Raw genomic sequence first — 15,263 nt, forward strand, 5'->3', positions numbered from 1 at the left:
CTCGCGTTGAAGCTGGTTGGGGCAAGTGCACCGGTCCGGTGCAATCTTTGTAATTACTTCCTTGCATTGCTTTACCTTTGGAAATTGGAGTCATTTTTTTGTGTTTCGTTCGCCTTCTGCGTAAATCTTTCCAATAGAAGCGTTTTAATTGCTTTGGTCGTTTGAGTTGCTCGTTCAGCTTGCCATTGCTATTACACGGACAGTGCTGTGTACTGGAGACTATCGTTCGTTCTCATACAATGAAAATGTGCGTGTACAACGTTTTTTTTTCTTCGTTTCGATGCGTAAGATCTTTTGCTTGCTCAATTGGCTTCGTTTCCTGCATGTGTGATGTAAGGCGTCAAATGAACAAAAGCAGTACATTTCATTTCGCATTGTACGACATGGAGTAGAAATTCAATTTCTTTCATGGACAAGACAAAGCTGAACACTGGAAGCGGTATCTGAAAAAATGGACTGAGTAAAAAATACGGTAAGATCGTTCGCCCAATTTAGCTTTCCCGGTAGCACAAATGAATTTGGAGCAAGGTAGAATGAAGGAGAGTGTGTAAAATCGTAGCAAAAGCAATATGCCATAGACATAAAACGGGGATGGGCTTTTCGCGAAAGGATAACTACTGCTGCCGGATCGGTTATTTCCGTTATTTCCGGCGTTACTAGCAAGCTGTCCATGAACGACTCGGCAAAGGACAAACATTGTTCGGTTTTAATTTTGTAGCGATTCATTTTTGTCACGATTTTACAATATGTGTTCGACCATACCACTACTGCTTGATCCGACTATAGAATGGCTCGGTAGTATCGATTTACAACAGTCTAGGTATAGTGATTTAAGAAAGAAAACATATAAATCAGATGTATCCAGCAGCTGTTGACTGTCTCTGTTTCGCGCAGAGTTCGATTATGCTAGCCCATGGAACAAGTGGAAAGGCGAGCTGAAAAATCATTCCAATTCCACGCCATGTCCAATCGCGGATGGACTGTTAGTGTATACAGTGATGTACGCCGCAAGGGGAGCTAACTAAACGTTGCTACTAACATATGACATTATAACATAAGTTGAATTGGAAGGAAATGTACATTAAAATGGAACTAAATTTGCCTGCTAACAATGGATGAAATCACGAAATCACAATGTGCAGTGTATCTGAAAGATTTGATCAATGTTGGATTCAATTTGCTAATATTTAATCCCATGCACTTTACAAAAGCAAAACCAAGCGTGGCCTAAGGTTTTCAGAAAGGTTCATTTAGGATGAAATAGACAAAATGTGCTCACTCTTTCACTAAAATATTTGACGCGAAACGTACGCGATTCTAGGCATAAGCCAGTATATCCATTTCGAACGAAATCTTTCAATCTGGTCGGCACTGTTGCGTTGCATTCCAAATTCACCCTGCTTTCGACTTCTCGATTCTGTCCGATTGCGACCGATGCGACTCCTCAAGCGAAGCGGAATGACGGCACAGGTTTTGGCTGCGAACGTCCTACCGAGCTCCATAATGCTGCTCTGCAACTGTACACTAACAAAAACGCCTAGTCAATAAGTGAGAACGATCCTAGGAAGGAAAGACCCATTGAACCACAGCCGATACGCGGGTCGTCTGGTTGACGTTTGGAAGCTAATTTGGTGCTGTTGGCCCTGGTTGGTCCTGGTCGAGTTGACAGAGCTTCAGGGTTGGTGCGTTTCGTCAGATTTCTACTGCCACTGCTGGTTGGTGCACGGCGAGAACTGCTGCGTGACTTGATAGACGTACCGATGCAACAGTCCTGACGTGTGCCGCAAATTTTATCAACAACAGATTCGGCGAAATTGTCTTTACCAACGTTTTAGGTGCAAATCAATTTGTACGGCTCGCGTAAAACCCGCAAACGATGCTTGTGTTGGGATTTGATTGCGTTTATACACGTGCACCGGATGATTGGAGGGAAGGAAAAGTTGTATATGCACGGCTAGCGTGCCAAAACCATACACCACACTTCTACGAGATTACAAAACCAATGATGAACAGTTGATGAAACTCCAATTTTGACTTAAGATTTGTTTAAAATTTGCTGTGGCATCGAGTAACATTAATTCAACATCGGCAAACCGCAATCCCCCGGTCTAAACTGTAGCATTGTTTGTCCAAATTAAAGGTGTGTCCCTCCCTCCAAAAGCGTACATCGCGAATGCACACCATCATACAGCACCACTAGCTCCAGGAATTGGTTCGCTGAGGAGCGAAAAAATCAAAGTGCCAACAAGTACGTACCCAGCGAGTAAATAAATGTTCAACCAAATAAATCAAACTCATTCGCACGGGGCGTTGTGATGATGTTGATGGTCTCGTTGCGAAGCTTTAACCGAGGATTGGGTTTTTGCCTGGGAGGGGCAAGCGATCGGATATGTTGAGACCGGATAGGCCGGATAGGAGGACTATGAGGGTCATCGCCACATGAGTGGCTGTCACGGGCAGATCGCAAAAACTCCATTCCCACCACGCATTCGAAGCAAGCCTGGCTACATGGCATGGTAGGGCTGGGGCTTTGGTGAGCTTCGAATGGTGTGAAAAGTTTGCACCACGTACCACCGTACCGGGCTTCGGCGGAAGTTGATCCCGTTAGCGGCATCATCGCGGAACTGCACGCACCGCACTGTGTGTCTGGACGCATGTGTTGTGCATGTTTGTTTTGCCGCCGCTTCCCCGCCCGGATAAACCACGGGGGAACGATTACCGATAAAGCGACCCGCGTGTGTACGAGCATACACATAAACACACCACATACGAAGGAAGGAGTCAATCGAAGCCGCCTCACTCTAACCTAACGACCGTTTGCGTACCGCAGCACTCTTATCGCTTCACCACAAATCACGCCGGAATGATAAATGAACAAATATGATTAATATTTTTATTTCCAACTGGCTGCAATGAGTATGTGTGTGTGTCCATGTCGACGCACGCAAAAGGCTACCAAAACAACACCAACGCTTACATAAAGACCGCGAACAGTGTTGTACGAAAGATTATGAGTGTAGTTGAAAAATAAAAATAAACAAAGGATTGCCTTTTAAAGTATTTCAGCTCAAAAAGATACAACTATACATTTTCCAAATATTACTACAGTCCGAACTCACTGGTTGAACTTCGATTCCCTGCCAACTATTGAATATGTGCTTTTTAGTTGGCACGCTTTTCCTTACAAAAAAAATCTGAAATTTTTCTCGGCATGCCATGAGATTTTTGTGAATTTTTCAAAAACCGGTTTTCCCATACAAACGCATGCTTTTTAATTGAACTTTCAGCCAACTATTGAGTGTTGAACTAAAAAGCATGCCAACTAAAAAGCGTTCAACTATTGAATTCTGACTCTAATACAATGTGTGTTGTTTATTCAAGCGTTTGTTGGCTACTTTTCATAGTTTATTTTTATAGAATATTATATTTATCCGGTTTATCCGGGTACCTTTTATCCGGCTTTCCGTTTATCCATGCTGTTGAGAAATGACAGTTCAATACAAAGGTGACATTGCGTTATGAGGAGGATATTTGAAAAGGCGGTTATAAGAGCACATTGTCGTAACAAAAAAAAAACACTATTATTCATGGCAAATTTCAAATATTCTCATTGGAAAACCATGAAGTTGATAAAAACTGGGTTATTTTTATCAAAAAATAAAAAATTTTTCCAAAACTTAATCAGGAATTGGTGATCAAATATATCATTTGACTCATTATCCGTGTTATTCGCATATCCGGGCGAGGTAAAATCCCGAGAAACCCGGATAAACGGCGCTCCACTGTATAATCAATATATAGTATAATCAATAATGCGTAATAAAAAAGCGTTTTTCATTCAAATAACTAAAAAAGTGGATCAAAGTCGTAACTTTTGTCACGAACGGGACATTTCCTACAATCGGGAATGATCGCGCTGATCGTTACTAGAGGTTACTAGCAGCCACACGACACCACCTCGATTGCGTCCTCTATCGGGATTGATGGGAAGCATCGCGGTGACATCGAATTGACTGATAATATGTAATGACAATGGTAATCTTTTGATCTATTTCCTACCATCATGAATTAACGACTGGACATTTCTAACCGTTTATCATTCATTCGAACAATGTTTTTAAATGGATTGTAATCTTGTAATACGTTATACATCCAATTGTGAAGAATTAACCAAAACGAATAAGTGAAATGTTTTTGTCGTATGATTAATTTGAAAAATGTTATTTGATACAACGATATTGTCACAACTTTTTCTAATTATTATCCTGAGTGCATATCGTGTTTGCGAAACAATTTTACTATTCGCCGTTTGCATTTATTTTTATTACACGCATTGTAGACGTGCAAGAGTGTAGTTTTATATTTCCGTACTCTGTTTAATCCGGTTCGCTATTTTTCCGACACTTGGCGCTCGGATGTTGTTAGGCCTTGCAGCAGTGACTGCTTTAGTTTTTATTACTAAAGAAACAGGCCAAACCATCCATTGCAAAGAAAGAAGCTGAAGCGATCGGCACACATAAAGCACCATGCACGGATGTTTGTTAGGATTAGGCGTTCGTGCGTGTTTTGTGTTGAGGCTGGCCAAGTGGCTGCGTACACAAACGCACCACAATGTTCGCCCACCGAGTGCAAGGCAGAGGGACAACGACTCAGCTGAAGCAGAAGCTGCTGACCGGCAGATGAGGGAGAGAGAGAGTAATAAAAAATAATAAATAACAGCTTTCCGCCAATTTCACCGACCACCGTGTTGTGGTGCTGTGTGTGTGTGCGCGCGTGTTAGCTTGGCGCAATATTTCCTGCGCACCTCATTACTACCCCCTCATGCCACCCGAACGGCAAGCGACGCAATAGTTGCAGGATATCGAGCGGAAGTGAAATCTTTACCCCAGTAATATCCGGCTTCTTCCATGGGTGTGTTGGGCGGGGGCGCTTTCAGCGATGGCAGCAGCAGCAGCCTCCACCGTGATGATTGTAACGCGCTTCATGAGGTTAGCGACACATCAATAAATAATGACAGTTGCCGCTGTCGGCTGTCGGCTTAGAGGTAGATGGGGCGTCGCTAGTGTGTGGGAAGCGAGAAGAGTTACGTAAACTTCCGGGTAAGCATGGGGATGGGATGAAATGTGGTGGAGCGATTTTTTTGCTGTTGTTGATGTTGTTGCTTCGCTCGTTTATCGCTTCACAATCCGCCGGATCCGCGTGTTGTTGAGGAAGTGTAGATTACGCCAAACACAGGATGTGGTGGCCACCCACAGGCATGGTTGTAGAAAAATTGACCATAGATGGCTTTAATCTACCGAAAAACCGGAAATGCCGGGTATTAGGAATAGGGGGTGTGGATTAGGATAATATATCATCACCGGATGATTCCTATTGGGGAGGATTATAAAGGACAACCTGGCAAGAAGGGAAATGATGAACATGGGGGTAACGTATTGACCTTGGGGGCAAGGATGTAGATGGGTTTCGCGGGAGTTTTATAGTTCGTCGAATGGCACTTTTGGGTTGATGCCATTGCAGCACATTGACTTGAAAAGCGCTTGCACATCAATCGTGAACAACGATAATAAGCCGATTATGTTGCCTGAAAAAAGGAATATTCAAAACTATGTGAACACTGGGCAGGTTTGGTGGTACAGTCGTCAACTCGTTCGACGTAATAACATGCCCGTCATGGGTTCAAGCCACGAATAGACCTTGCCCCCATACGTTGGACTGGCTATCCTGCTATGGTAACAATAAGTCACTGAAAGTCAAGCTCACTTCACTAGTGAGTACAGGCAGACCGGTTGTTGTGATAAAGAAGAAGAAGAAGCGAACACTATGTACATCACATCCGTTAAAATTGCGTCTGTAGAGCAAAGATTATGAATTAAGTGGCATTGCTAAAATATTAAAGCGAATTTTTACGTTAAGACGCTATTTGATCCGTTTAATTTTCACCGTTTCTTCATCTTATTGGTGATGTAACCCCACCAACGGTGCATCACAATCTCTTACGTTAGCATCACAAAGCTTCGACGAAGATAATTTCCCTTCAATCCACACGAAGTGCTCCCGTGGGCTACTTATTTCCTGCTTCCAGCGGATCGGGAGCAGCTAATTGTTAAACGAAAGCATAAGTCAAAATAATGCTTTTTAAATTGAATGCACCGAGAGTGGGTCGGCCCATTTAAAGCAACCATCCCACCACCGCTCCCAAGAGGTCAAAGTGGCAATAATTTGCAGCGCACTGCACAGCATTCACCCTGCCGAAGGGCAAACATTTGGCCATTCCGGCAGCGTTTTGTCTTCTGTGGGCAGTGTGAAGCAAGATTCCGGAAGGCTTACTTTTTGGTGTGTTTGTGTGCTGCTCCATTACTTCGTCCCAATAATCCCATCCATATTATCCTCTGACCATTCGTTGCCACCGTTGACCGTTTTGTGACCCTTGCCCGTGCCGTATCCCGCCCATCCAGCCGAATGCCTATGAGCCGTGTGAGCCGTGTGGCGAGGAATGTTAGTTCGTTCAGTGTTACAGTTGCCGAATTCTTACTATCTCTATCATCGTACTCCTCACGTGTGGTGTAGCAAGCAAAAAAAAAAAACACGGTGGAAGAGGATTTTAATTGCTACTTCCTTACGTGACGTAACACACGGGCATATCCTGCGCGTTGGAACGTTGTGGCTCTCGGCGTATGAATTGTTCTCGGAAAACGGGAGATACACCGGGATACCATCAGCAGCCTCGTTGATCTGTACGGCCCCGGGCTCGAGGCTGGTGGTGGTGGTGGTGTGCCAGATCCATAAATTCAATCCATGTGCCCGGTAGCGTCAAGCTATCTTAGGCGTGTGTTATCTAACCGGGGGTAACCTTTGGCGAAAGAGCACATTCTGTGTGTGTGTGTGTGTACGCTCTAGTAAGACACGGGATCGCACCGATTTTCGATAGCATCGGGAAAAGGAAGCATCGAGCCCCCCCCCCTCTATCCTGGTAAACGTGGGGGGAGGGGAGTGAGAAAGTACGGAATGGAGAATGAACCTTCCCAAGCTACTTGGACGATGGATATACGAGTTTGTTGGTCGGTACGCTCTCGAGAGCAGAGATTGGAACGTGCTACTCATGTAGCAGGCACGCTGGGCAACACACGCCTCCCCGTTCGTTCCGCACTTCAGGGCGGAACCAAAAACGAGCTTAAAATGTTTGGCACGGCACTAATCCACGTCATGCCGAGGTGGCACGCTTTTTGCGATAGGGTGCGTTTTTGTGGCTCTCTGAACCCGGAAGGATGAATTTTGAGTGCGAACGGAGGTCGCCCGGAAATGGGAGTGAGCTGTGTGCATACATATTCCTGATGCATCTGCACCCAGCACGGGAGGGCTGCTGCGCTGGAGGATGGTTATGTGAAGATAACACACATTTTTGGGAGGGGGCGAGTGTGTTGCTCCGTGAAGAAGGTGAATTTGACGCGAAAGTTTATCCGCTCCCGACCCGGCAGCGACCATTCAATTTGTTCGGCGAATCGTTACAAGTAGTCTAGTAGGCCGCGTCGCTGGAAAGGTGCAATTCTTGTGCGTGTTAGCGCCCGGAACGCCACAGCTGCGCCACGGTGTGCTGGACTTTGTATGTGGAAGGAGCGGACATAAAGGTGCTTAAGAAAACACCAGTGCGCTGAATAAAATGGTGTGCACTTCATCTCGAGTAGTGCCACGGTTGGTTTGCAGACTTCAAGTTACTGCACAGAACGCTGCCGGATGTGTTGCGGCATCGAGCGGAGCATAAACTAATTTGAATAGGGCGGGGAGTTGTACCCCGGGAACTGCTAGTTCACGATCATGGATGATAAAATGTGAGCACCGGTGGTGTTATTGCAAGAAGAAGAAGAAGTACACCCGAACAAGTAGAGCATAAGAGTGTGCTGCGTCAGGTAAGAGCATGATGGTAAGAAGGAGGAGGTACTCCTCATCCATTAGGAGATCGAGAAGAAGGAACTAATTGAATTTTGTTGACTTGCAGCTTTTACTCTCCAAAGCGATGGTGCCGATGCAAAATGACCGGCATGTGGCAAATGGTCCGTTTGTGGCAAATGGGGCATCTAACACCGTCGAAAAGACACGATAATCGCCAATAGCAAACCAAGCAACGGAGGCCTTTATCGGTGGCGACGAATCTCGACGTACCTCAAACACCGGTCCGATCCGATAAACGGCCGTTTTACCTGGTTGTACGCTCGTTGCCAGAAGGACGGCCCCAAAACGATGAGCGTGGAGGCAATGGTTTGCTCGGTAAGAAGCTTTACACTTGCGCCACGGCATTACACATCCTAGAAGCATCCGCAGCAAGTGTACATACGGGTGTGTGTGTATGTATGTGCACACACACACACACACACCCATACTCACCGAACACACAGTACAGCTCTGTTTGACTATTGATAATGGAATAATAACTCATGCCCCTTCCCATGGTCGTGACAAACCCTACACTAAGGGTGCCGTTGCCGTGGTTGTGTGAGGTCCGTGAAAGTGTGATTTATTGTTTTATGATGGATTTTAGATGGCTTTTGCCGATGGTTTTTTGCCATCCCTTGTGCGATGGATACACGAAGTACCAGGACACGGTCGGTGTTAAATGAAACTTGCGAGTTTGGTCCCATTTGGAGGGATTTATTTTACACAAATTTGCGTACGGAATTTGAAACGGGGATGGCGGCAGCGCAGAAAACCACCGAACCCTGGTAGGTTATAATTTATGGTCAAACTAACACTACCGCCGAACCTGTTGAGTGAGCAATGTAGTTTAGTGAGCGCTAATGTATCAGGTGCTTGATTGTGGCTATCTTTCTGCCGATGTTATCGCAGGCTTACAGAGGAGTTTCAATTGATTCGGTTTAATTGATTTATTCCCGAGCCTTTATTTCGTCAATAACAGGCAATTCAATCATATTATTTCCGATGTTTGTCATAGGTTTGCTTAGAGCTGTTTCGATTTGTGCGTCAATATTGTTGTTGGTATGACTGCAACAATCTGGTTTTGTTTTAATTTACGTTTATGATTTTGCAAAACTGTCATAGGGGCTCTTCACGATTCTAGTTAGTTTTTTGTATGGAGTTTGACAGTTGGAGGCTGAAATCATGTAAACGCTCCATACAAAACCACACAAAAAACTAGCCTGCAATTTTCAGTCTAGATTATTCTAGCCTCAAAGCTAGAATTAGATTCGAGCAACTGCTCGAAAAAGGCAAAACAACCCAAGTGACATTTGCTCGAAATTGTTTTACCATAGCTGCTCGATTAGTACTCGATACGCCTGAAATTGTTAATTTGTGTGTGATCAAGTGTGTTGAAAGCGCCAAGATTTGGTATGATCGTAAATTAGACGTTCCTCTATCGATGGACGATGCCGTCGAGCTCATTTTTCGTTCATGGTTTCATGGGTTTTTGATGAAAAACAAAAGCTAATTTTATGTGACGTTATTCTATAAAAATGGGTATTATTTAAGTATAAAATGGGTACATGACCAACTATAACGATAGCAAACATCGTTTCCGAGCGAATCTAGAAGAAAGTAACGAAAAAACCGCATCACATTTGATTTTAAAGGACTTTTTCTAAATTCCCTTAAACTGGTGCAGTTTAAGGGAAGTTTAAGGCTCCAGTTTAAGGGAGTTTGCTCGAATTCCCGATTATTCGTGCTATAAAATGTCAGTTGGGAAGGTAGTGTTTACATTTATCCCAAGGTGTGCATTAAAGAGATCTGGTGATGGAATCCAGAATCAAAGTGTATGTAGTGTAGGTGGTCTCATAGCATGTTTTTATAACCAAATTTTAATATAACTTTTTGACAGGAAAAAAAAAACTTTTGTTCAACTTTTGTTCAAACAAGCTTTCTGGAGGCTTGACGAATACATAAAACACTCTTTCAGAAGCAGAAGCGTTAAAAATCAACTTCCTAAATTCATACACATTGGGATAAGGTGGGCGTATATTATAACGACTTAGATAGCTGCTCGAAAACTGCTATACAATGCAAACAGCTGACAGGTTGAAATTTCAGCCTACCAACTTAAAACGGAAAGCACCTCATATTCGGTTATGAGTATTCAACCGAAAAGGATCGAATTAGATGTGCCAAATCCGGCAAATTTGACCTCTGACATGACCATAGTGTCAAATCATTCGAACGGATTATAACCATAATCATGTCAGCTGTGCGATCATGTATGAAATGTCACAATAAAGAACCAATCTGCCTTAGATCGTTGCTTAGGCAACATCTTCAGCGTTTCACCTTAAGTTTTCAGACTTCAGTTCTTCCGCCTTCTGTCAGTTAATTGTTGTAAAATCAGTGCTCATTACAGATGTTTTCTTTCCATTTTTTCCGTTCAAGTGATAGGCCGTTTATGTGGCCATTTTTTAACTCTTACCTTCATGGTCCTATTTTTTGGGAGATCAAGTTGTTTCGTATTTTTGTCCTTATTTATGAGCCTGTGGCAGCGTATGTTGAGTCAATGTTTGTGAATACTACGCTAAAACCTTTAATAAAATGCTTATGTACAGGCTTTAAACCCTTTTTTGTAACATTCATACATTTTTCCTTAGCAAGGTGAAGTAAGGGTAACCGCTTTTGATCGCTGCACCAACACCCTTCCCTGATGGTTTGGAAACACGGAGCAACCTTTAACCCCCTAGGACAGCAAATTTCAATCGTTTCTCCTGTTACGAATTGAAAACTTGACTTGCACCGTTGTACGGTTTGTGCGCTTCCCCCCTCCCCCCCCTCCGCATTTTCATGTGTCGCGTTTCGCTTTTGCTCTCGTCGGTCGGTTGGTCGCGAGCCATACTGTTGTCCGCACACAACCCGGGGGAAAGAATTTCCAATAAAAATGAAAACCACCACCATTACCAAACCAACCATTTGCTATCGAATCTCGTCTGTCGTAGCGTAGTGTGTATGTCGCTCCCCTTTTGCCGGGTACCGGGTACGGTTTCTCGATTACGTAGCAAAGAAAATTGAGCTTCCCTTTTATCGTTCGCCACGCATTTGCTCAGTGTGTATGGTGTATGGTTTTATGTTGTCTTACAGATTTCATTTCATGCTCTTAACACAACCTAGTGGAAGTTGTTCTCCCTCCAAATAAGGGTAACTGCTCCATGCCCATTGTCTTTAGCTTGCTTACGTACTTGCTGTACGGAAGGCAGGTGGCTCTGATGGAGGCGCCTGGTCCGTTGTAGCTCGGATTTCAATACAAAACTTGTACTCGTAGTAGTTTGTGTGTTTGCTTTTCAATTTTCTACCGGGGCTGAAACTACAAAGTAAACACATCGTATGTAGAGGGTCCTTTGGCAGAGAGTACTGAAATGAAATTCAGAAAACATGGCTCAGATTCACCCAATGAAGCTTGTTGAAGATGAGTCGTAGTGAATGAAACATTTATGTGTTTTTGGAAGAAATGGTTGATTTACACTTGCAAACGAGCAATAATAATGTGAAAGGCGATGGGTTGGGAAAAGATTAGGGTTTCTTTGTTTCATTATTATGATTTATGTATCATGATAAGAAAATATTTTTTTGAGTAGAAAGAGGTATGTTGATACTTCATTCATTAGTAGTTTATTTGCGCACGGTTTTAATCTTTTCAGTAATCTTACAGTAATTAGTTAACAATAATTTTATATGCAATAAAATAGAATGAATTGACGTCATCTAAAGCATAATGCAATGTTTAGTTACTAAATTCTGCGTAAATATCCTTATTATCTCAATACCAAATGCAACCACTCCAATTAACCCGGCTACGTAATTTAAATAAACGTTGACACTGAATAATTCCCCGTTCACCCATCGCGAATCACATCCTGGATTTCGTGGGGAAGGGAAAAACTTTTATATGACCTTTCCCGCGTGCGGATTCAATCATACCTCCCTTGACAGGAATTACTTAGCATTAGCGCTTCACAGTACCTTTTCCTACGGCCCCCTTTTGTGTCGGTGCATTTTTCCCCCGACGCATAACTATTGATGGCAGCAGCACTCTTCAAACAGTGCCGGATAATCTTAAACCCTTTTAGCAACGCGACGAGCTGAAATGAGACTGGAACGGACTAGGGAAGCCAATGGTGGTACTCGCTCGTGGCATCAACTATTAGCATCTACGTTTTGCAGCAAGAGATAGTCGACGGCGATGCGATACGAAAGAAATCTGGAGAAAAAAGTTTGATAGATGATAGAATCCGATAACGGTTCGCATGCGGAGTGTACAAGTGGCTTTAGAGTTTAAGCTTTCTCCGTGTCGGGAAACGTCGAGCGCAAAGGCACATCGAATGTTGGCGGTGAGGCTCTTCCTCTCCTCTGGATCGGCTGTAGGTTCCGTAAGACGATCGACATGAATTTTCCATTATTTAAATCAACAAAGAAAATTAGCTAAATTGATTTTATTCACAATATTTTTATTATATAATGTCTCTCCGGAAACTTGTGCTCGGTGTGCGGCACCCGGACAACCCGGAGCTGCACACTCTGCCCAAAATTTGTTCGCCTTGCGTCTGAAAAAAAAAAGCCACAGGGACGAGCGTACGGCGCGCAAGTGTACGTGAAGGGAGAAGGACGTGCATAATGTGGAAATTGAACCGATCAGCAATCTAACCCCATATAATCCCACCCCACCCGTAAACGGGAAAGGAAAAGCGCACCGGAACCGGAAACCCTCGGCCATCCTCCTTCGAGCGACCATTGCGTCGTTAAGCATCAGTTTTTCAGGGAAAAAAAGGAAGGTCAATAAATTATTCAACGTGTGGCTAGTGGCTAATGGAGAATGAGGTCGTGGTGGTGGTGGTGGTAGTGATGAGGGAAGCAGTACCATCTTTTTGTGGATTGTGCGGAAGATAGCGGGAATCCTTACACCATGCGATTTTGGGCGCGAAAATGTGATTACATCGCAAGTGGTTGATTTTGACCGAGCCGAATAGCGAAATGTAGAGTGGTGGAACGCTTCGAGCGTTGTGGTTTTGCGGTGGAACGAAAGCGGATTTCGGTAGGAAGTTTAACTGTGACTGGAGGGTAGTTAAAGATGTCTGCGCCACAATGCTTCGAATGTTTTATTTTGTGCTTGTTGAATAGTAAACATTTTGTCCTAAAGAAATAAATTCATACAGTTTTACGAAGTGCAACGTGTTGCAGTTAAACAATTTACAGGGTTTCTATAGCCAACTCAACACCATAAACAAACAATGCAATAGCGTAAAATACATTTCGAGAATAATAATGGGAACTCGAATGATGTGTCTTTGGTTGCTTTCGACAAACGTTCGACAAACATTCGACAATGTTGAATAGGAATTTTTCGAATTGGAAATGAAGCTTACAGTATTGAGTTGGCCAGAGAAACTCAGCATCATGTATTTTAACATAGAGCTGTCAAAGAGACGCTAACTTTCTTGTCTACTTACATACTTAATTAAATATTTCCTTTTTTTATTTAACGGGAGCTGAAATTGTCTTTATCTCTCAGGTGATTTCTCTCTATTTCCGAACATGCAGCATTATTCAACCACATTCCAAATCGAACACTCCTAGCTCATCATTTCCATTATTTAATGACCGATTCTGTTTCACTAATCAATCCCCCATAAGCCCCGTGGTACGAATTCGATCGAATCCGAATCGACCAAAGCTGCTACTCCAATGCACAGTGATACAACAGCACCACTACAGCCTAGAATTGTGGTGGAATAAATTTCAATTTCCTTCTAAACGTTTCATGCTGCACGCGAAAATCAATTACACGCGCGGAAATCATACGTTTCTGCAGCGCAAGCACACCGCCGGGTTATCGTGGGTGCCGAAAGCACAGCTTAATTACACAAAATATGCAACACATAGTGAAGCCGAAAGCGACCCACCAATCACTACCGATGCGCAACATATTTCACATTTTATCCATTTTGTGTGTGGAGGAGGAACACTTCAGGGGGTCGGGCCCCGTGTATTCGGTGCAAATCTGTTAAATGCAGCCAGCAGCAGCGCATCGATAAATATTAAGCAAACAATCGAAACGTAACCGATTGCCCGATGCGATGGATGGATAAAGGCAGTTCATTAAATTATCTCCACTTAGTCATACACGACACTCACACACACGCACACGGACAGCATGTTTTGTTGCAGGTGTGTGTTTGTACACTTCCGGCAGGTGGGGCAGGAATGGAGACCAGTGGCATCGGTATCAATTTAGCACTTTAGCGCTGGCCTTCCCCGTACTCCACTCCAGCATCCCACACATCAGCACAAACTCATCTCAAAAAGCGATAAAATTCTAATTAGAGCTAATAAAATTATCTCACCACGCGCAGACAGAGAGAGAGGGAGAGAGAAAGAGAGAGAGAGAAAGAGAGAGAGAGAGAGAGAGAGAGAGAGAGACAGAAGAAAGAACAGCGAGAAAGGGTAAAGGCATCGGAGGCAATCCATTCGAGGTGGCCATTTGCCACATGTTGGTTCAGCGCCTGTCATTGCCGTCATCAGTTTTCTCGCTCGGTTTCGTGTGTGTTGGTGTGTGTGTGTGTGTGTGTGTGTGCTGAAACAAGTGAAAAATTGCACCCATTTCCTCGTTCCACTCACAAGAGCTATGCAACGAGGGCGGCGAGGAGTCATACGGAAGTGTAGTGGTTGCTGTGGTAACAAAAAGTGGATCCTTCCTGTTCCTTTATAGTAGGAAGCCTTTTTAGGCAGGAGCCCAACCGGGGATCGTCCTTATCAGCTGACAGACCGGAGAGATGTGTTTTAATGTTTCCACTGCATTAAACCGAGTGTGTGTGTGTGTGCGTGCTGCATGGAATGCATCATTGCATGCCAGAGCATGGCGACCCGAGTGCCCCATAGTGCTCGAGAAAGTGCATCCGAATTTAAATTGAGTCTGCTCATCAATTTTCAACACAAAACTTTTGGTCGAACAGCAAGCTCGTGGCTGTGTTTTTATGTGCGAGAGAGTGAGGGAGAGAAAGAGAGTGTCTGTGTGTGTGTGAGAGAGGAGAGAGGACAGAGAAGAGAAAGAGGAATCAGGAGTTCCGCCGAGATTGATTCATTTGCTGTGGTAGTAGCATCACCTGATTATGATGTTGACGGTGATAAGGCTACACATAAACACACACCCACACCGCCATTGGTGGCAATATTATACTTGTTTTTTTGAAAGACCAGACCGTATGTATACGTCCTTTACCGATAGGCAATAAAACGATTCCCGGGCATTAACACGCAACCTCAGCTGCTACAATGATCGCTCG

Source organism: Anopheles coluzzii, chromosome 2, assembly GCF_943734685.1.
Source record: "Anopheles coluzzii chromosome 2, AcolN3, whole genome shotgun sequence".
Classification (NCBI taxonomy): Eukaryota; Metazoa; Arthropoda; class Insecta; order Diptera; family Culicidae; genus Anopheles; species Anopheles coluzzii.